The sequence below is a fragment of the Equus przewalskii genome, chromosome 7 (genome assembly GCF_037783145.1).
Source record: "Equus przewalskii isolate Varuska chromosome 7, EquPr2, whole genome shotgun sequence".
NCBI classification, from domain to species: Eukaryota; Metazoa; Chordata; class Mammalia; order Perissodactyla; family Equidae; genus Equus; species Equus przewalskii.
The window spans coordinates 50,712,271-50,729,476 of record NC_091837.1 but is presented as its reverse complement, the minus strand read 5'-3'; the positions used below and the strand labels follow the sequence as shown (position 1 = coordinate 50,729,476).

The window sequence follows — 17,206 nt, the reverse complement described above, 5'->3', positions numbered from 1 at the left end:
CATATGCTAAGCAAGGAGAGTAAGGTGAAAAAGAGATTACTAAGTAATTTAAATTTTGCTCATAGTAGGGAATCAACAGTCACCATTTACAAATGAGAAGACTAGGAGTATTTTAAAAGGAATTAGTATAAAGATACCCATCAGAGAAGAAATACAAACTTCAAAAATTGCAAATAAATAGTAAAAAAGATAAAGCAAATAAATACAATGGACCACAGGTCAGAATCAACACCAAACATATTGGTCATAACAATAAATGCAAATGTGTGTAATTCACTCATTGAAAAATGAAGATTTTCTAATTGGCTAATAAAACAGAACTCAATTCTGTGCTGTATACAAGTCACACACACAAACCAAATGAATTTAGAACAATTTTTTTTTTAAGGGAAATACAAACAAAAAGATGGAAGGATTGCAATACTGATATTGGACAAGGTATAATTCAGGCCAAAAAGACTTAAATAGAACAAGGAACAAAGATTATCAGGCTTAATACTATAATTTATAAAAAATATATAGTAGTTATTATATTTACACACCCAAACACTCAGAAATGACTTTTATAAATGAGAATCTACAAGAGATTCAAGAAAAAATAGACAAAACCAACACTAATTATAACATACATTCCTGTATGTCTCACAATCTAAGACCAGATCAATTAACAAAAAATACAAAATCGCAGAGGAGGTCTTCATCTCCACGTGGAATTCAACACCTCAGTCGTAGAGCGCACACCTTTTGTTACCAAAGAACTTGGAACATTTCACGTAAATTAATCACATATTAGATCTCAAAGGAAGACTCGTAATTCTAAAATAGAGATGGAAGACGAATAAAATTCTCACACCACATTGCAATAAAAGAAAATCACAAACGAAAGGGCCCTGATAGCTCGAATGTTATTGAATGCTATATTCAAAGGAGAGTTGGAGATTTGAATCAAAAGGGAAATAAAATCAAGGTTGTAAAGCTCCTTGAAAATAGCAAAAACTCAACACATCAGATTCTATTGGCTATTGCAAAAGTGGTGCTCAGAGTAAAATTTATATCATTAAATATGTATATCAATAAAAATGCTAAAAAAGCTCAAATAAATTAAACATGATTCAGAAAGCTAGAAGGAGAAGTGAAAAGTAAACCACAAGAAAGCCAAAGGAAGAATTAATAACGATAAAGCCAGAAATTAATGAATAAGAAAAGAGTAACATAAATAACAAATAAGTAAAAAACTGGTGCTTTGGAAAAATAAACAAAATAGTAAACTACTAACTAGCCAAATTAAAAAAAGAGAGGGATAGTGGGAGCACAAATACACAAAATTAAAAATAGCAAAGAGAAAAAAACATAAGGGAGAAGATAAAAAATTATCCTAAAATATAGTCTCGAGCATTATATGAAATTAAATTTGAAAACCCTGAAAATTGAACAACTTTGTAAAAACCTGTTTACCAAAAACAACTCCAAAAGAGATAGAAAGTCTAAACAGACTAATTTTAGTAAAAGAAATAGAGTTATCAAGGAGCAGCCAGCATACAGTGATGACACTCAGTTTCCCAGGGAAACGCTACTAAAACTTCAAAATCAGGTAATCTCAAAGCCATTTAAACTATTTTAGAGAGCAGAAAAAAGGATAATCTTCCAAGTTCACTTTAGAATGAAATATAACACTGATATCCAAGCTTAAAAAATATGACAAAAAAGGAAAACAACCAAGCAACCACAATTACAATTATCAATGCACAAACTATAAGTAAAATAATAACAAACAAAATTCACCACCACTACTTTAAGAATAATGCCTCCTAACCAAGGGGAGCTTATTCTAGAAAATGCAGTAATAGACTATATCATATTAAAAGACAAATTCCCAATACTCGGCAGAGCTGTATTAAAACACTAGGAATAAAGTTGGACTCTTTAAATTAAAAGCAACTAAAAATGAATGATAAACATTTTGAGTAATAAAATCTATGAGATTTGGACAAGACTGGAAAATCAGAACATAATTTTATTTAATTTCACATATATGAAATATTATTATGTTAAAACTGGGGATTAAATATTTTTTAAATATAAAACATACTAAGATAGATATTAAACAGCATCTTGAGGGATGTGATAAAGGCAGCTTTACTGAGATATAATTGACGTATAACAATGTGTAAGTTTAAGGTGTACAATGTGATGATTTGATATACACATATATTGCAAAATGATTACCACAATAAGGTTAGTTAACACATCCATCACCTCACATAGTTACCATTCTTTTTGTGTGTGTAGTGAGAACTTTTAAGATCCATTCTCTTAACAATTTTCAAGTATACTATACAGTATTGTTAACTATAGTCACCATGTTGTACATTAGATGCCCAGAACTTATTCATCTAATAACTGGAAGTGTGTACTCTTTGATCACCTTCACTTAGCATGATACCCTCAAGTTTCACCCATGTTGTCACAAATGGCAGGATTTCCTTCTTTTTCATGGGTGCATAATATTCTGTTGTACACATACCCCAAATTTTCTTTATCCAATCATCCATCAGCAGACACTTCGGTTGTTCCCATGCCTAGGCTATTGTGAATGAGGACTAACATCCCTTGGGTTCCTACCAGATCCTGGGACTTGCAGCAGAGCTGTATTGCACTTTATCAAGTGGCTTGGTCTTCCATATTTCCATAAATCCATTGTGTGTAACGTGTTTATTATTTCCAAGAAACTTTACATTATTATTAATATTATTCCTAATATTTTAATACTTTTTGCTAGAGCTCTTGGCAGGGAAATTTTGCTCACTTGGCAAATTTACCCAATGCTGGTTCTAGCTGGGCATTTTTTGTTCTGCCATGGTGCCTTGCAATTCACTTGCATATGATAGACATTTGTAGATATTTGTTTTTCTACATGGGAAATAACAGAGAAGGGGCTGATATCAAGCTGATACCCATATTTTTATTTGATCTTATGTTAACTCCATGAGGTAGATCTTATTATCTGTTTTAAACAGGAGCAAAAGGAAGATTGGAAAGATCAAGTAACTTTACCAAACCACACAGCTAGTAAGCAGTGGATTCCAGATGTATAAACCTGTTCTGTCTAGCCACACAGCCTCTGTTCTTTCTACTTTGCCACACTGCCCCTCAAGGCATAAATAAAATCGCAGTTGGAAATGTGTGGTAGAAATTAACGAAATGATGTCAACACAAAAATATTTAAAGAATAAAACTTTTTCAGGAGACTTTTGGTTGAGGTCGAAGAATGTAGGATCTTTGCTGCTAGAGCACTTATTCCAAGCTCTGGCTGCTAAAGCAGGAATTCAGTGCAACCTGCTCTCCCAGTTAATGAAGTGTGTGCTGCCCTCTACTGGCACACAGAAAATGCTACATCATGTTTTGTGTAGGCTCAGTGCGGTTTCTAAAAACCAAGAATGTGAAGATTCAACTCTCCTGCGAGATATCAGAGTTTTCCAGTGGGTCTGGGTTCTTTCTATCATATTTTCTCCCAGAATAAACTTGTGAACTTCATTTCTCTTCTCTGCTAATCTCATCCGGCTATGCCTTTCCTATTAATATATGTAAGGTTTAGCAGAAGCATCTAGAAAAACTAAAGCTGTGTCTGCATAAAAGTAAATCCAGTATATTAGAAACTGGTATACAGGCTTGGGTCACGGATGCATTAGTCCCTGTTATTTGCTCCTAATATTGCCCCATATTACAGATGACTGCTACGTAAACCTTTGAATCCATTGTTCTTTCCTGCTCTATAGAAAACAGACTGTTGATTCTCAATAGGGCAACTTTAATATTCAACCATTTATTTAATCATTCATTCATTAAACAAAGAGTCATTTGACTCTATTTTGCACCACCATGCTAATAGTGGGTAGGAATAAGGAAGAAACAGTTACCTCACAGTTCAGTGATGGAGATGGGCGTGTGAACAAATAACTGCCATCCAGTTTGATAAAGCTATGATATTTACAAAGTGTTACGGAATCTCAGAAAGAACGACTAATTTTTGCATGAGTATGACAAAGAGGTTTCACAGAGGTATGTGTGCGTGCGCTACAAAATGAGAAAGAGTTTACATGACTGAAAAAAAGGGAGGGACATTCCAAATTGAGAAAATCTCATGCACAAAGACGAGCAGATAGAGAAACGCGGAAGACCAAGGCACAGCACCCAGTTCCATATGTCGATCAGGAATAGTATCCAGGTAGTGCTGTGAGTTAAGTCCGGGACATGAAAGATAGAGTTAGGAAGGGGCTAACTTGTCTGCATAAGGAGTCTGCACTCTGTATGACGTGTACAACGTTTATATGGAGAGAAAGATGGGGGAAACTATTGAGGGATGATATTTTAAGTCCATGACTCTTGTTCTGGTTCTATCCTGTTCAATATACAGGGAGAATCAATTATAGCAAGGGAAAAATCATCCATATAAATACCAATTTTACTCTAGAAAATCCATGCCCTATGTGATATTTTCTTAAGTCTTCTAATTGATGGCCAAATTAAGTGGATAACTACTGATTCCACATAAGACTGTGTTATGTCACCATATACTGGCTCTACGACATTAAAGTGAATTTGAGAGTAAGAAATTTTGCAAGCATCTCTTGAATAAGATAATTAAAACAATTCTCCTTCTCCAATATCTGCCGTTCACGCCCCTTCAGAAACAAAATTCTTCATTATATTTTGTTGGTATAAAACAAATTTCTGGCTACATTTTATCTACTTTATACCAGTTTTGTTTTTTAGTGAATTTTACTTTTTGTATTATTAAAGTCATATTTGATAGAAAAGGTTCAAAAAGTAGAAAAACAGTTAAAAATATTCCCTTGTAACCAACTTGCAAGAATTCCCATTTTTAAGTATGTATTTTTATAGCCCAGGAAAATAGCAAAATTTTACTGCTGATTATTTTTTGGGCTACATGTTTTATATTAAGATGTTAAAATATCTCCAATGTTATCAGCTCATATGGTATCTGATTCCAGTAGCACGAATCATGGGTGAATTTGCCATTCAGACAAAATTTCCATGGCCATTGTAATTTATTGTAATGAACTGTTAATAGAAATTTTTAAAAAATGCTACCTTTCACACTCTGTTATGGTTGCTACTTTATTTTCTTCATTATTAATTAATTTTCTATTTATAGAGAACCAATACAGTTGCTGCGGAAAGCCTGCCATGTTATCATATTTAGCTAATAAGTTCTTTAAAATTCATTATACCTAACCTCTAATCAGAAGACTTTTCCATTAGGCAGCAATATCTTACTGGGTGCTAGGGTGTGGGTGGAAGTGATATGAAGGAAAGTCTCCTATATTAACCAAAGAATTTACTGAAATTTTGTTAGCAGTAGATTTCTGCTCAAATCCCTTTCTGAAATCTGTTCTCACTTTCTGCATCTCTAGGACTTTTGGCATTATTACATACAAGACATTTAAATCCTATGAATATATTATTCGAGAATGATATTAATTCCAAATTCACTTTTGGATGATCACTACCTATTCTCTTACATACTGAAAACAAAACAAAAACACCCATAAACGTGCCAAAAATATGTCTTAATTCTTTTTCCATTTCTCTCCTTTATGATCCATTAGCAGTTCCAGTTCCAACATGCTCCTGCTTTTTAAAGACATCCTCTCCTAGCTGCAATTGATGGAGTTAAGCAGTTGGCTGGGGAAGCCGACCCAATAGTGAAATGGCTCTACCATTTAGAAATTTACGTACTGAAAAGCTAGTTTTTTAAGTACCACTTTTTCCCAGCTGGAGCATTCCTGTTTCTATAGCAGGCCTGACTCAGTGGAAGAAAGCTCATAATTCATTTAAAAACAGACACTAAGCTGGAGATTCAAATGGGAAGTACTAGCAGGTGTCATCTGCTCCCAGTGTTGGGTGGAGCTGCATTCATCTTTTCCATAAAGAACATTCTCCAACTGCATCACTTGGTTAGAGTGAGATATACGCTGCTGCATTTTCCTTTCTAGGAGCTGGATAAGCATCGTGTCCTCTGAGATCAACTTAACCCCTGAGGCAAGCTCAGACATGTTGGCTCTTCAGATGATTTTGAATAGTCTTAGTGGTTCTCTGAATAGCTGTAGACTCTGGTCATCCTTGTTTCTGATGTAGACAAACATTAGACATAATTTAATCTGAAGGAGATTTGCTGTTTTCCTTGAACTTTGAGAAAGTGAAAAGCCAGATATTTGGAATTGCTTTTACTTGCCCCTCTACATTCATTCTTCATCTGTCTCCACCTTGTTCTCTGCCCTAGGAAGCTGACTTCGGTGCATTGCACCAATCAGTTTCCATTGCCTTCTGCCTTTCTGGATTAGCTGGGGGGAGGGTCAGGCAGCAGACAGAGAACTGGAAGGAACAGGAGCTCTGGTATGTATTCCTGGGTCCTCCTGCTAGGCTATGAGTTGGCAATAGCTGCATTCTGTACTGAAGGTCATGGATCCCATCGTGGTGGTCTGCTCTGATGACTGGAAGTCTCACTCAGTTCTGGTAACTGCTCCTCTCCTTTCCACTCAGGTTTACGAATGGCAGTGGCTTCCCAGAGCCTAGGATTTCTCCATCCCTGTGGGTTTCCCTCAATTCTGCTAAACCTTTGTAAGTAGTCTTGTGGCAGACACATCCTAGGATGACACCCTCCCTCCACCAAATGGGTCAGGCTCATGTGTAATCCCCTCTCCTTGAGCAGAGGTAGAATCTGTGATTTGTTTCTAATCAATAGAATATGGCAAAGGCAATGGGTTGCCATTCCCTTGATTAAGTTGTATTATGTGAGGCTCTGTTGGCCTTGAAAAAGCAATCATATTGCGAACTGCTCATGGAGAGTGTTACATGGCAGAGAACTGTGGATGGCCTTTAGAAACTGAGGGCAGCCTCTGGTCAACATGAAAATCAGAACCTCAGTCCTATAACCTTAAGGAGATGAATTCTACCAATAACCTGACAGCACTTGGAAAGGACTCTTTCCCCAGTCAAGCCTCTGATGAGACCACAGCCCCAGCCAACACCTGGATTGTAAACTGCTGAGACCTTAAGCAGAGGACTCAGATAAGCTGTGCTCAGACTCCTGAACCACAGAAACTATGAGATAATACTTGCGTGTTTTTTAAGCCACTAAGTTTGTGGTAATTTGTTATGTAGCAACAGAAAACTAACACAAATCCCTTCATTAAATGCTCTTTTGAAGGTGACATCTGTTTCTTTCCAGGACACTAAGTAATACAGATAAACCAGGAGTTAGCAATCATTTTTTTGAAAAGCCCAGATAGTAAATATTTAAAGCTTTGCAAGCCACAAATGGTTTCTGTTGCATATTCTCTCTCTCTTATGTTCCCCCATCCATTTAAAAATGTAGTAACTATTTTTAGCTCATGGGCTGTACAAAAATAAGTGTTATGCTCAATTTGACACATGAGCCTTAGTTTGCTGACTCCTGCATTTGACAAATGTATGGTATCTGGGAAATGTGTATGTCATATATTCATCATCTTGAAACTCTTCATCAAAATCTATGACCTCTACTTCCTAAGCACAAATCGAGGCAATATTTCCCAGCATATGATGTATATGTGTGGCCATGTGTCTGAATTCTGAGCAGTGGAATGAGGGTGAGGATGATATAAGGCAACTCCAGGTCTAGTCATAAAAACATCTTGTGCGATTGTCCACAGTCCCTGATTCTGCATCCCCTGGCTGGAACGAACAGCTCCAAGGTCCTAGTGGATGAAGGGTCCCCACATCTCAGCATGGAAGACTGCCTACAGAACATTCGTGTTTAACTATTACATAAATGAGAAATGAATTTTTTATGGCATAAACCACTGAGATTTGGGGGTTCATTTGTATGTATCTCAAAGCTGAAGTTACCAAGGAGTAGCTCATTCTATTTACATTTTCAGAAGAGAATGTCCTAGAGATGTATTTAGTTGCATCAACAAAGGAAACTTTCCTGATTTCATGTTGTGCAGGTGTGTTCTGTGGAAATGAGTAAAAGAAGGAAAGATCTAACAAAGTTACATTATGGCTCAAAAATCCACATCAGCTTAATGGAAAAATCCACATCTAAAGAGCTTGAGTCCTATGCTCTTGCCACTACTTTGTGCTTCCTCTGTGTCTGAGACAGAGCTCTCCTCTCTACCGGGCTCTCTCCCAGAGAGCTTCCTGGATCTCTAGACACACATCTGCTCTACCTCGACAAGGCAGGAGGTAATCACAACATCCTCCCTCTCCTGACACCTGCTTCTCATGTCCTCAGACACTTGCCACTCTAGCTTGTTCTTCACCCTGGAACTCTAGCCTTTCATGTTTCTAGCAACACTTTCCTGAATAGCTACTATTGAATGGCATATAAACACCCCCATAAAATGGATATGAATCTTCAAAGTCATTTAAATCTCATTATTTTAGACCCTTGGACAGGTAGTTCCTATTCAGTAAAATAATATCTCATACAAGGAAATTATTGTCCATTGTTTGATCAATTCATTTGGAATACATTAGTGAATTTCTTTGTTGAATTTGTCTTTTCCCTGTAATGCAAAATGACTTGGTGGTGTGTGGATTTCTCTGATATCTTTGGCTCAGCTATTGACAATAACATCCTTAGGAGGTTTGGAATTGACATGAATAGAATAAAAAGGACATGTTGCTCTTACACATGGGTTATGGCAGCATATATCTATTCATAGTGAACTTCATCCGTATGGATGATTGCCTCAAGCTACCACATTGTCTTTAGCGATTCATTAATTTAAAACATTCAAAGAATTCAATGGCCAGGCATGTTAAGAAAGCATGTCTGGAACCCAGACTATTCAAATATACAAGAGTCAATAGAAAGAGACAAAAGTTTCCTAAATAATTAATTACTAAGATTGTTGCTAAAGTAACTGATCCTTCTCTTTTTCTTTCTCTCTCTGTCTCTTTTTCCATACGAAAGCTGGTGTCTCTGACACAAAGACAAGGGATCAAGTGGAGGCAGTGCTTGTCCAGTAACACTAGGTGGCAGCAGTGGGTTTTTAGCCAAAGCACTCTCCTTTTTCCAGTGGGCAGAAGTTACCATGATTGAAAGCAAATTTGCCCTACAAGGGAGTATCAGGAATGGTGTGATTGCAGTCTATGAAAACTGAAAACAACACACATAAAATTAAAAGGCTTCCTCTTGCAGAAAATAAACTATTACTTTAGGAGAAGCAGTGGTTTCACAGAAGACTTGCATTTAAAACACTAGCGTTTGCTACCAGCTAGACAGTTCTCAGCAATCTGTAATGTGAAAGGGACAGATTTGCAAACAGATGATTGATATTTGAAAGGTAACTTGAACTTTCGTTGATTTATTTTCTGTTGCTACTCAGTGTTTTTTTAAGACTCTGGTGTAAATATATTTTAACGCGAGAGAAACCTATTAATCCTTCTGGAAAGAACTAAATTGTGTGTCAATTTTTGAATCAAGAAATAATACAAGATTAACAATCTGACTTTAGTCTGGCATGTTGAGTCAAGAAATAAAAATCGGGTATTTTCTCAGATTCTAGCAAGGTTTTACTCAGCATTTAAATTTGAACAGTTGAAAACAAGTTCAGAATAACGTTGCCAACAGAGCCAGGAGGATGCGGCGGAAGGAGGTCTAGACAGAGTCTGAATTTTAGTTCTAGCCTGCCTCTAATTTATTTCGTGACCTTGAGTGAATAACGTAGCAATCCTAGATGTCAATTGTTCATTTTTAAATATGTAAACTATGTATGTTGCTTTAGATGATTTCTATATTCTCGTCTGATGTTGTGATCAACAGATTCCAATTTCTTTGCCCAATGATCAGTTGATATATGTATTTGGCATATAATATGAAAAATTTATGTGCGTGTGTATACTAGAGGATTGACCTTGGTGTTAAACTCACAGCTTCTTGTGCAGGACTGCGCTGTGTGTATTAACTTACTTTACAAATAGCTTTTGAGAACATTGTGCAAGTCACTGTATAATGTTGTAGCCAGGAGAAGATAAAGGGGACAATAACAAGTGATTTTGTTACAACCACAGAGAATTATTTGCATTTTTCATCATTAGTTTCTTTACTCTCTCTTACCAGGTGCAAATTGAGCACCTTTCCTTGAAATCTACCACAGGGAGCAATTTCACTAAAGTCATTAGGTCTTAGCTCAGGGACTTCTGATTCTGCTAAAATGGAGAATGTCCTTGAGTCCCAGAGAGACACGGCTGATGAGATTGAACCTATTCAGTGTTCGTCACACAAATTGGACTCCATGATATTCTCAGAAATGGTGAGCTCAATGTGGCAACTTTCAGGTCTTCCTTTGTTAGAAAGATGTGTTAGCTAGGGGAAGGACACCATTGTCAAGTTAAATCATGGTTATGACACGTCATGAAATTGAGGATGGGCAGACTGGAGTTTATGAGTTTCTGGGAGGACTTAAGAGTTCTACGTCTGACAACAAGTAACGTTTATTGAGCATCTCCCATGTTCCAAACTCTGTTCTAAGTGCTTTATCTATAGTATCTCATTCAAGCTTCATGTGGAAATATGAAATTTATATGATCAATTTATAGATGAGGAAACTAAACTGGAGGAAAGTTAAGAAACATGCCCAAGGTAATTAGTGGCAGAACCAAGATTCGAGCCCAGGAAGTTTCAGTTCTGAGCCCATGTTCTAAACTGTCACTTCCAGTTATCGGTCTTAGAGCCGAATCTTCTGCTGTGAAGCATAGGGAAGAAAAACTCTTAAAGAATTAATGCAATCAGGGCCAGCCGGGTGGAGCAGCGGTTAAGTGCACACGTTCTGCTTTGGCGGCCCAGGCTTCGCCAGTTCAGATCCTGGGTGTAGACATGGCACCACTAGGCAAGCCATGCTGTGGTAGGCACCCCACATATAAAGTAGAGGAAGATGGGCACGGACGTTAGCTCAGGGCCAGGCTTCCTCAGCAAAAAGAGGAGGATTGGCAGCAGATGTTAGCTTGGGGCTAATCTTCCTCAACAAAAACCAGAGAATTAATGCAATTAATATGTAGCAGTTCTTTTTTAGGTTTGTCAATCTCAGCATTACTTTGTCTCTTTAAGGAATAATTAGAATATTAATATCCAAAGAGAACAATCAATTTTCAGCAACTCTTGCTGCAGCCATCTCTGACATCATTAGTGGGAAGGCTCTTTGCTCTTTAGTCAATACTACATGCTTTAAAAACAAACAAAAACCGCAACAGTTTTGAAGGGCTGTTTCATTATTTTAGAATGAGTCAAATGAAAAGATGTGTCATCATTTTCTCTACCAAAGAATCATATTCCATTTGTTCATGTTTCTTATTACTAATGTGTCTACCAGTCAATAGATTAATGCTGCTGAGGAAGCTTCTATTTCTCTCCTGCTACTATTACAACAGAAAGAAGCTCAGATAGTTGAAAATGGCATGAACTATCACTAGCAACAATTGCTTTCCCCAATACCTGGCTAAATGTACAAAAAAGAATAAATTAAACTGGTTCGCTTCTAACGGCATGCCTATTCCATCGCTATAAATTGGTTACGTTGTTTGTAATTCTACAAGTGAAAGAGAGAGTAATAACAAATTCCCAATTAATGGAGAGGTGCAGACCCGTGGGAAACCACGTCATTTGACCAATGATTTCTTCATTGGAGGCAAAATAATCTCTTTGGCTTTCATGCACTGTAGAAGTTACATTTTTCCTTACTTCAACCAAAAGCTGCATATCACCAGGGATGATCATTTAATTTCACATTTTATTAAAACACTTAATGCAAAGCCATGTTATAACTGAAGGCAAAGCACAGAGCCTGGTGTAAGAAGCTCTTCTTCAGAACATAGTAATGAGAGAATTACCACATTAATCTATGTATAAAGGCCCTTTGGAGATTTTCATGCCTCCTGTGGTTTCATTTTGCATGGAAATGTGGAGTGAGAAGAGCTTCAAACAAAGTTATTCATCGTTAAACATTTCCCTTTTACAGGTACCACTCGGTCAAGACGCTGCTTCCGTGGCAACATGTGATGTGACACTTTGTTCCAGCTGAGTTCTCCATAGCATCCGCCGGCAGTGCCACACCTTGATTCAGGGCATGCAGAGCTGTCACTCAGCCAATAAATATATCCTGGGCAAACTCAGCCTTCTCTGCTACACAAAGGGACATTCTCCAAGTAGCAACTCCATTATCTGTCTAATCATTGTATCAAACTGATAGATGCTGGCAAATCAAAAGAACTCTGGGTAGCGTTCTTGTAATGCTATTTATAAATGGCAACCATCCAGCCTGGAATCTCACTAGCCTGCTCAACTCTCTCTGAAGTTTCCAAAAGGGGAGGAAAGATCAGTGGTGAGACTAAAATTTATGTTGATAAATTATGTGTCTGCCCCCAGGACTCTTGCCCTGTTTTCTCTGGTTCCAGAAATCACCCAAGCAGATAATGAAGTGAGTTGCAGTAAGATGGAGCCTAGTGGGTGAGGAGACGGAGCAGCGTTCATCTGGAGCACCCTCTGTATTTCCCTAGTCCTGACAGATGCCTTTAGTCGACCAAGGTTTCAGCACAAAACTTCTGTTATCAAGTCAACAGTCAAGGGTGGTTAAATATAACGAATATGAGGGGCCAGCCCCATGGCCTAGTTGTTAAGTTTGGCACACTCTGCTTGGGTGGCTCAGGTTCGGTTCCCCCATGTGGACCTACACCACTCTTTAGCAGCCATGCCGTGGCAGTGACCCACATACAAAATAGAGGAGAATAGGCACAGATGTTAGCTCAGGGTGAATCTTCCTCAGCCAAAAAACATATATATGTATGAGGAACATCAGAAGTTCGATAGGTGCTACAAAAGAAAAAAAAGAAGTTTTAGGGCTATGGTGCTAGGAAAGCTTTAAACATCTTTGTAATAGGCTAGAGTACTGTCTCCTTAGTAACAAAAGACAGTAGATTTTATATCAGCTAAAGCCAAATGCAGTCCATGCCTGTTACCAAATGGTTCTCGTTGCTATTCAAATGATCACCAAGGAGTTCAAGGCCTGGGGAGCCATTTGAAACAGCCTTGGAAAATGTGTTGAAAGTATTGCCTCAAACCATTTTCCCTTGGTGCTTGTTCTTTATCCTTGTGCTCTAACACACAGTACATGATAAAATAGATCCTGTATATTTATAGTGTGTCCAGAAAATGCCAAAGTGCTTAAGGCTCTGACATTGTTTTCATTAGAGATGGATCCTTTAGGGAATGTAAATGCCAACGTTTCAAATTTGCTATGGGTGGAAAATCCAAATGATGCCAGCTTTTAAAAATATTTTATATTGTGTGAAGCTCTGGACCAGCTGCTTGTGACTAGAATGGAGAAAGGCTTTTGTGTAAAATGCAAACAAAAGCGCCCCCAGCTCCTAACAGGGATATTGGTGGTCATACTAGTCAAGACCCAGAAACCTGATTATTCGTCTAATCTCATCTTTCTTCAACCTCACCAATGCTAGTCAGTAAACCCAAGGTAGACAAAATAGATCTAAATGTTAGTAGCCTTTAAAATTGCAATACTGCTCCTGCCTTCTGTTCCAGTCCATCAGTTCCCTCTCCTCATCCATTGCATGTATCACAGGAATCGTGCTCCTTTATAGGTGTTCTTTTGAAGCCCTTAGTGCGTAGAGGGCCACAGCTTCTATGCTGCTGAAAAGTACCAGGCACTGCCTGCCCTTGTGGCTGCCCTTTGCTTTTCACTTGGAAACAATCACATCAAATCACAATGAGAGCAGGCCAGCCTTTCTGTTTTTGCACCCTCCGGTTCCTCTATCAAATAGACATTATAAGAATCCAAGCCAATGCTTTTCAAATCATCCCCTGACTGCCTGTGAAATCAGTCTTCTGAGGTTTTCACACCGAATGAGAAGCTTAGAGTCATCACCCATTCCAGGTAGGAGGCCAGATGACTGGATAAACACACTCAAGCCTAATTTTTGTATGCAGTGATGGCAGAACACCCCCTTGTGATTTTTCTTTGAGCAAAGAAGATGTAGTTGTCCTTTTCTCTGCATGGCGATAATAGAAGGATGATAATACCTACTTCCAGTCATGGAAGAAGATGAGGACACACATAATAATGACATCTCCTTAGCCACAGTATTAGTGTTTCTGTTGTCTTCAATAAACATGTATTTATCACATAGTTCGTGCCAGATACTGTGTCAGATACTGAAAACACAAAGAGGAATACGACACACTTCTTGTTGTTCAAGGGGCTCACAATGTAACAAGGGAGCTAGATTCATAAACACATGAGACAATGCCGCATTATGAGAGCTTGATGATGGCAGCCATGCAGAGGGCATTATTAGGAGGACGTACCCAGAGTCTCCGACTCAAAACTGGGAGGTTCAGAAAAAGTTTCTTGAGGGCAAAACCATCATGAACAAGGTTAATCGAAGAAGGGATTTGGATTGGGGAAAAGTAACTGGAGTGGAGATGGGAAGGAGGGGTGGAGTAATACAACAAGGAGGAAAAGAGCTCCAAGGGGAGGAAACATAAGTGAGAGATTAAGTGATATGTTTTGGAAACATTGAATGGTTGGGCCTGGGTGATTATAAAGCACCATTACAGGCCAGGATGCCAGGCCAGCAGAGAGCTGACCCTGAAGGGCTCTGGAAGCCTTGATGCGAAAGAAGTTGCTAGCTGATCTGAAGGTTATAAGAAGCCAGTGAAGAATTTCATCTGGAGGAGTAACATGATCTTATCTATTTTAAAAGATCACACTGCCCTTGAAGTGGACGGTGGCCCAACTATAGCGAGATTTGGAGGTGAGTTGGGGACAAATAGTGAAGGAAACCATATATGACCTTTAAAGATAAATATACCTTTGACCCGCCTCCCTTTTGTCTATTAGATAGTTTAGTATTTTCAAATTTGTACATACATGTTTTATTAAAAAATGCATTCACACTATCATTAATATTTTTAGAAATATCTTTTTTTCCCCCAGAAAGTGAAAAAATTTAAGCCAGATAGGAAAGAAGATTTTGCATAAGATCCTCAGTCTTCCTAATAAAATGATTGCTTCTGCAGCCCTAGAAAAACGAACTCTCTGAACTTAATGTGGAGGAATTGATTCAGTATCCTGCATCTTCCAGGTCCAGGAGGCACTTTGAGATATGTATATGCTAAGTCCAATTAAGTTGATAGATCAGACGGTACTGGTTTCTTGATCAACAGGTGCTGAGTTTACCGTCTAGATCTTAATCCAAATGGGAACATTTTTCTTTTTCCCTGAAATCCTAGCTAACATTGGTAGCTGTATTAAAAGAATCATGAAAGTTGTTTGTGCCTACGTAATCAGCAAACTTGACCATTTAAAAGTTCGTTCAGTGACTCTGGCTTTCTTATGTGGCAAACCTTGATTGATTTGTTGAGTATCCCGAATTGGTCATCAGAACAATATCAGGTTGCTTTTTTATATCAAGTACACATGGCCTAAGTTTATAGTTTTTATTTCTAGAGCTATATCATCAAACGCAAAATTCATCAGTTGACTTAAATATGGTGGTGGTAGTAGACATTTGTTATTTTCTGGTTAGTCAGTACATGATTTCCTCTTCCTAATAGCATCTCCCTTTCCTCTGGGGAACTTACCTTTTCCTCCTTGTCATCTTGGAAGGCCAGTGATTGAGGTGCCCTTTCTTCTTGCTAAGGAAGCTGACAGGACTTGGGTTGCTCTTTATGATAGATCTCTCTTGCTGCTCTGTTGCGGCAGAAGGGGTACATTTGTGATCTCATCTGAGCCAATCAGTTCTCCCTTCCACCATTTTGGATCCCCAGTAGAGGGTCAGACTGATGGAAGGAATGGCTGGAGGAGAATCATTCCAGCGCTGGTACTAGGTAACACTGTGCTACTCTTCCCACTTCCAATACTCTGTCTAGCACCCTCATTCTCATCCATGCCAAGCCAGTCATTTAATATCCCCTTTCAATCTCTGAGCCCCCTCATATTATTCTGATCAGTTCACTTTTTGCTTAGGTAAGCAGTATGCGTTTTCTGTTGCTTGGCATCAAAGAATCCTAACTGATTGAACCGTATTAAATAATTTGCTTTTCACAGAAGCTGAAGTACATTGCTCATGTCATGACGCACAAGCTCTAACAATATGCTTATGAAATATAGAGGATCCAGGGGGTATGAACACCATTTTATAACAGAGGCAGCTAAAGCACTAAGAAATTCAGTATTTGGTTTATGTCACGGAGCTTATCAGAAGTAAAATTAAGAGTAGAGAGCTGTTGGCTTCTAACTCTGCTAATAATTAGCAGCGTGACCTGGAGTAAGTTATTTAACCTCTTTTGCCTTCAGTTTCTTCAACTGTAAAATTAGAGGATTGGGTCAGATGATCTCTAAGACCCCTCCACCTCTAAATCCGTTTGGTTTTCTTCATCTGAGGCCCTTTTCTGGAGACTTCTGCTCCAAAGTTGGAGACCCTAATCTTTGAACAGAATCCATCAGTAGCTGAGATATAGCTCTTAATAAAATATCTTTTAATCATCTGTGAAAGCAAAATATGATAACAGATTTCTCTTTGCATTTCCAGAGGCTCTGCGACTGTCTCTCCCTAACATCAAAGTTTTCCTTTTCTTTCAAATAGAAATTTCGAGACACCCTAAATATGTATTGTCAATGGAAAAACCAGTAAAATTATCAGAGCCCAAACTGAGCCTTTTCGGCTTTTCCTAGTGATATATTTGTATATTTAAAGTAGTTAAACATAGTGGGAGACAAAAATACCTTGAGGTCGATGTTTCACTAATGTTATAGTCAGCATCATAATTTTTAATCTCAACTTTGTGAGTATGTTTGTTTGTCTGTTTCTTCATAATATCTAACCCCTGACTTTAAAGAGAATATTTTCCAAAAAGGAAATCCCATGCTGTTAATTTGTACATACCATGATTACGATAGTCTATTTTTTCTGCTCTCTACAAGAAAAAGGAAGCAAACGAGAAAAATAAGTGAAGTAACATTACAAAATGGGAATATTTAATTGGAAGAATTGTTATCCACTGTTTGATCATCTATTTCACTCATAAAATGATGAAAGCACAAATGAAAGTTTTCAAAATGGTTTTTTATATCAAATTCCTCTAGTGTTTTGAAGCACTTGGCTGAGTGGCTTCTAATAAATG

General features: G+C 37.9%; 1 long non-coding RNA gene across 1 annotated transcript; it reads right to left on the bottom strand.

The window, feature by feature from the left end:
- Window positions 1-11,781: 11,781 nt before the first annotated feature.
- On the bottom strand, window positions 11,782-15,855 carry LOC139084920 (uncharacterized). Its single transcript, XR_011542859.1, has 2 exons — window positions 15,665-15,855; window positions 11,782-12,877 (listed from the first exon to the last, which is right to left on the bottom strand). It is a non-coding gene; the product is annotated as an uncharacterized lncRNA (long non-coding RNA).
- Window positions 15,856-17,206: the final 1,351 nt, after the last annotated feature.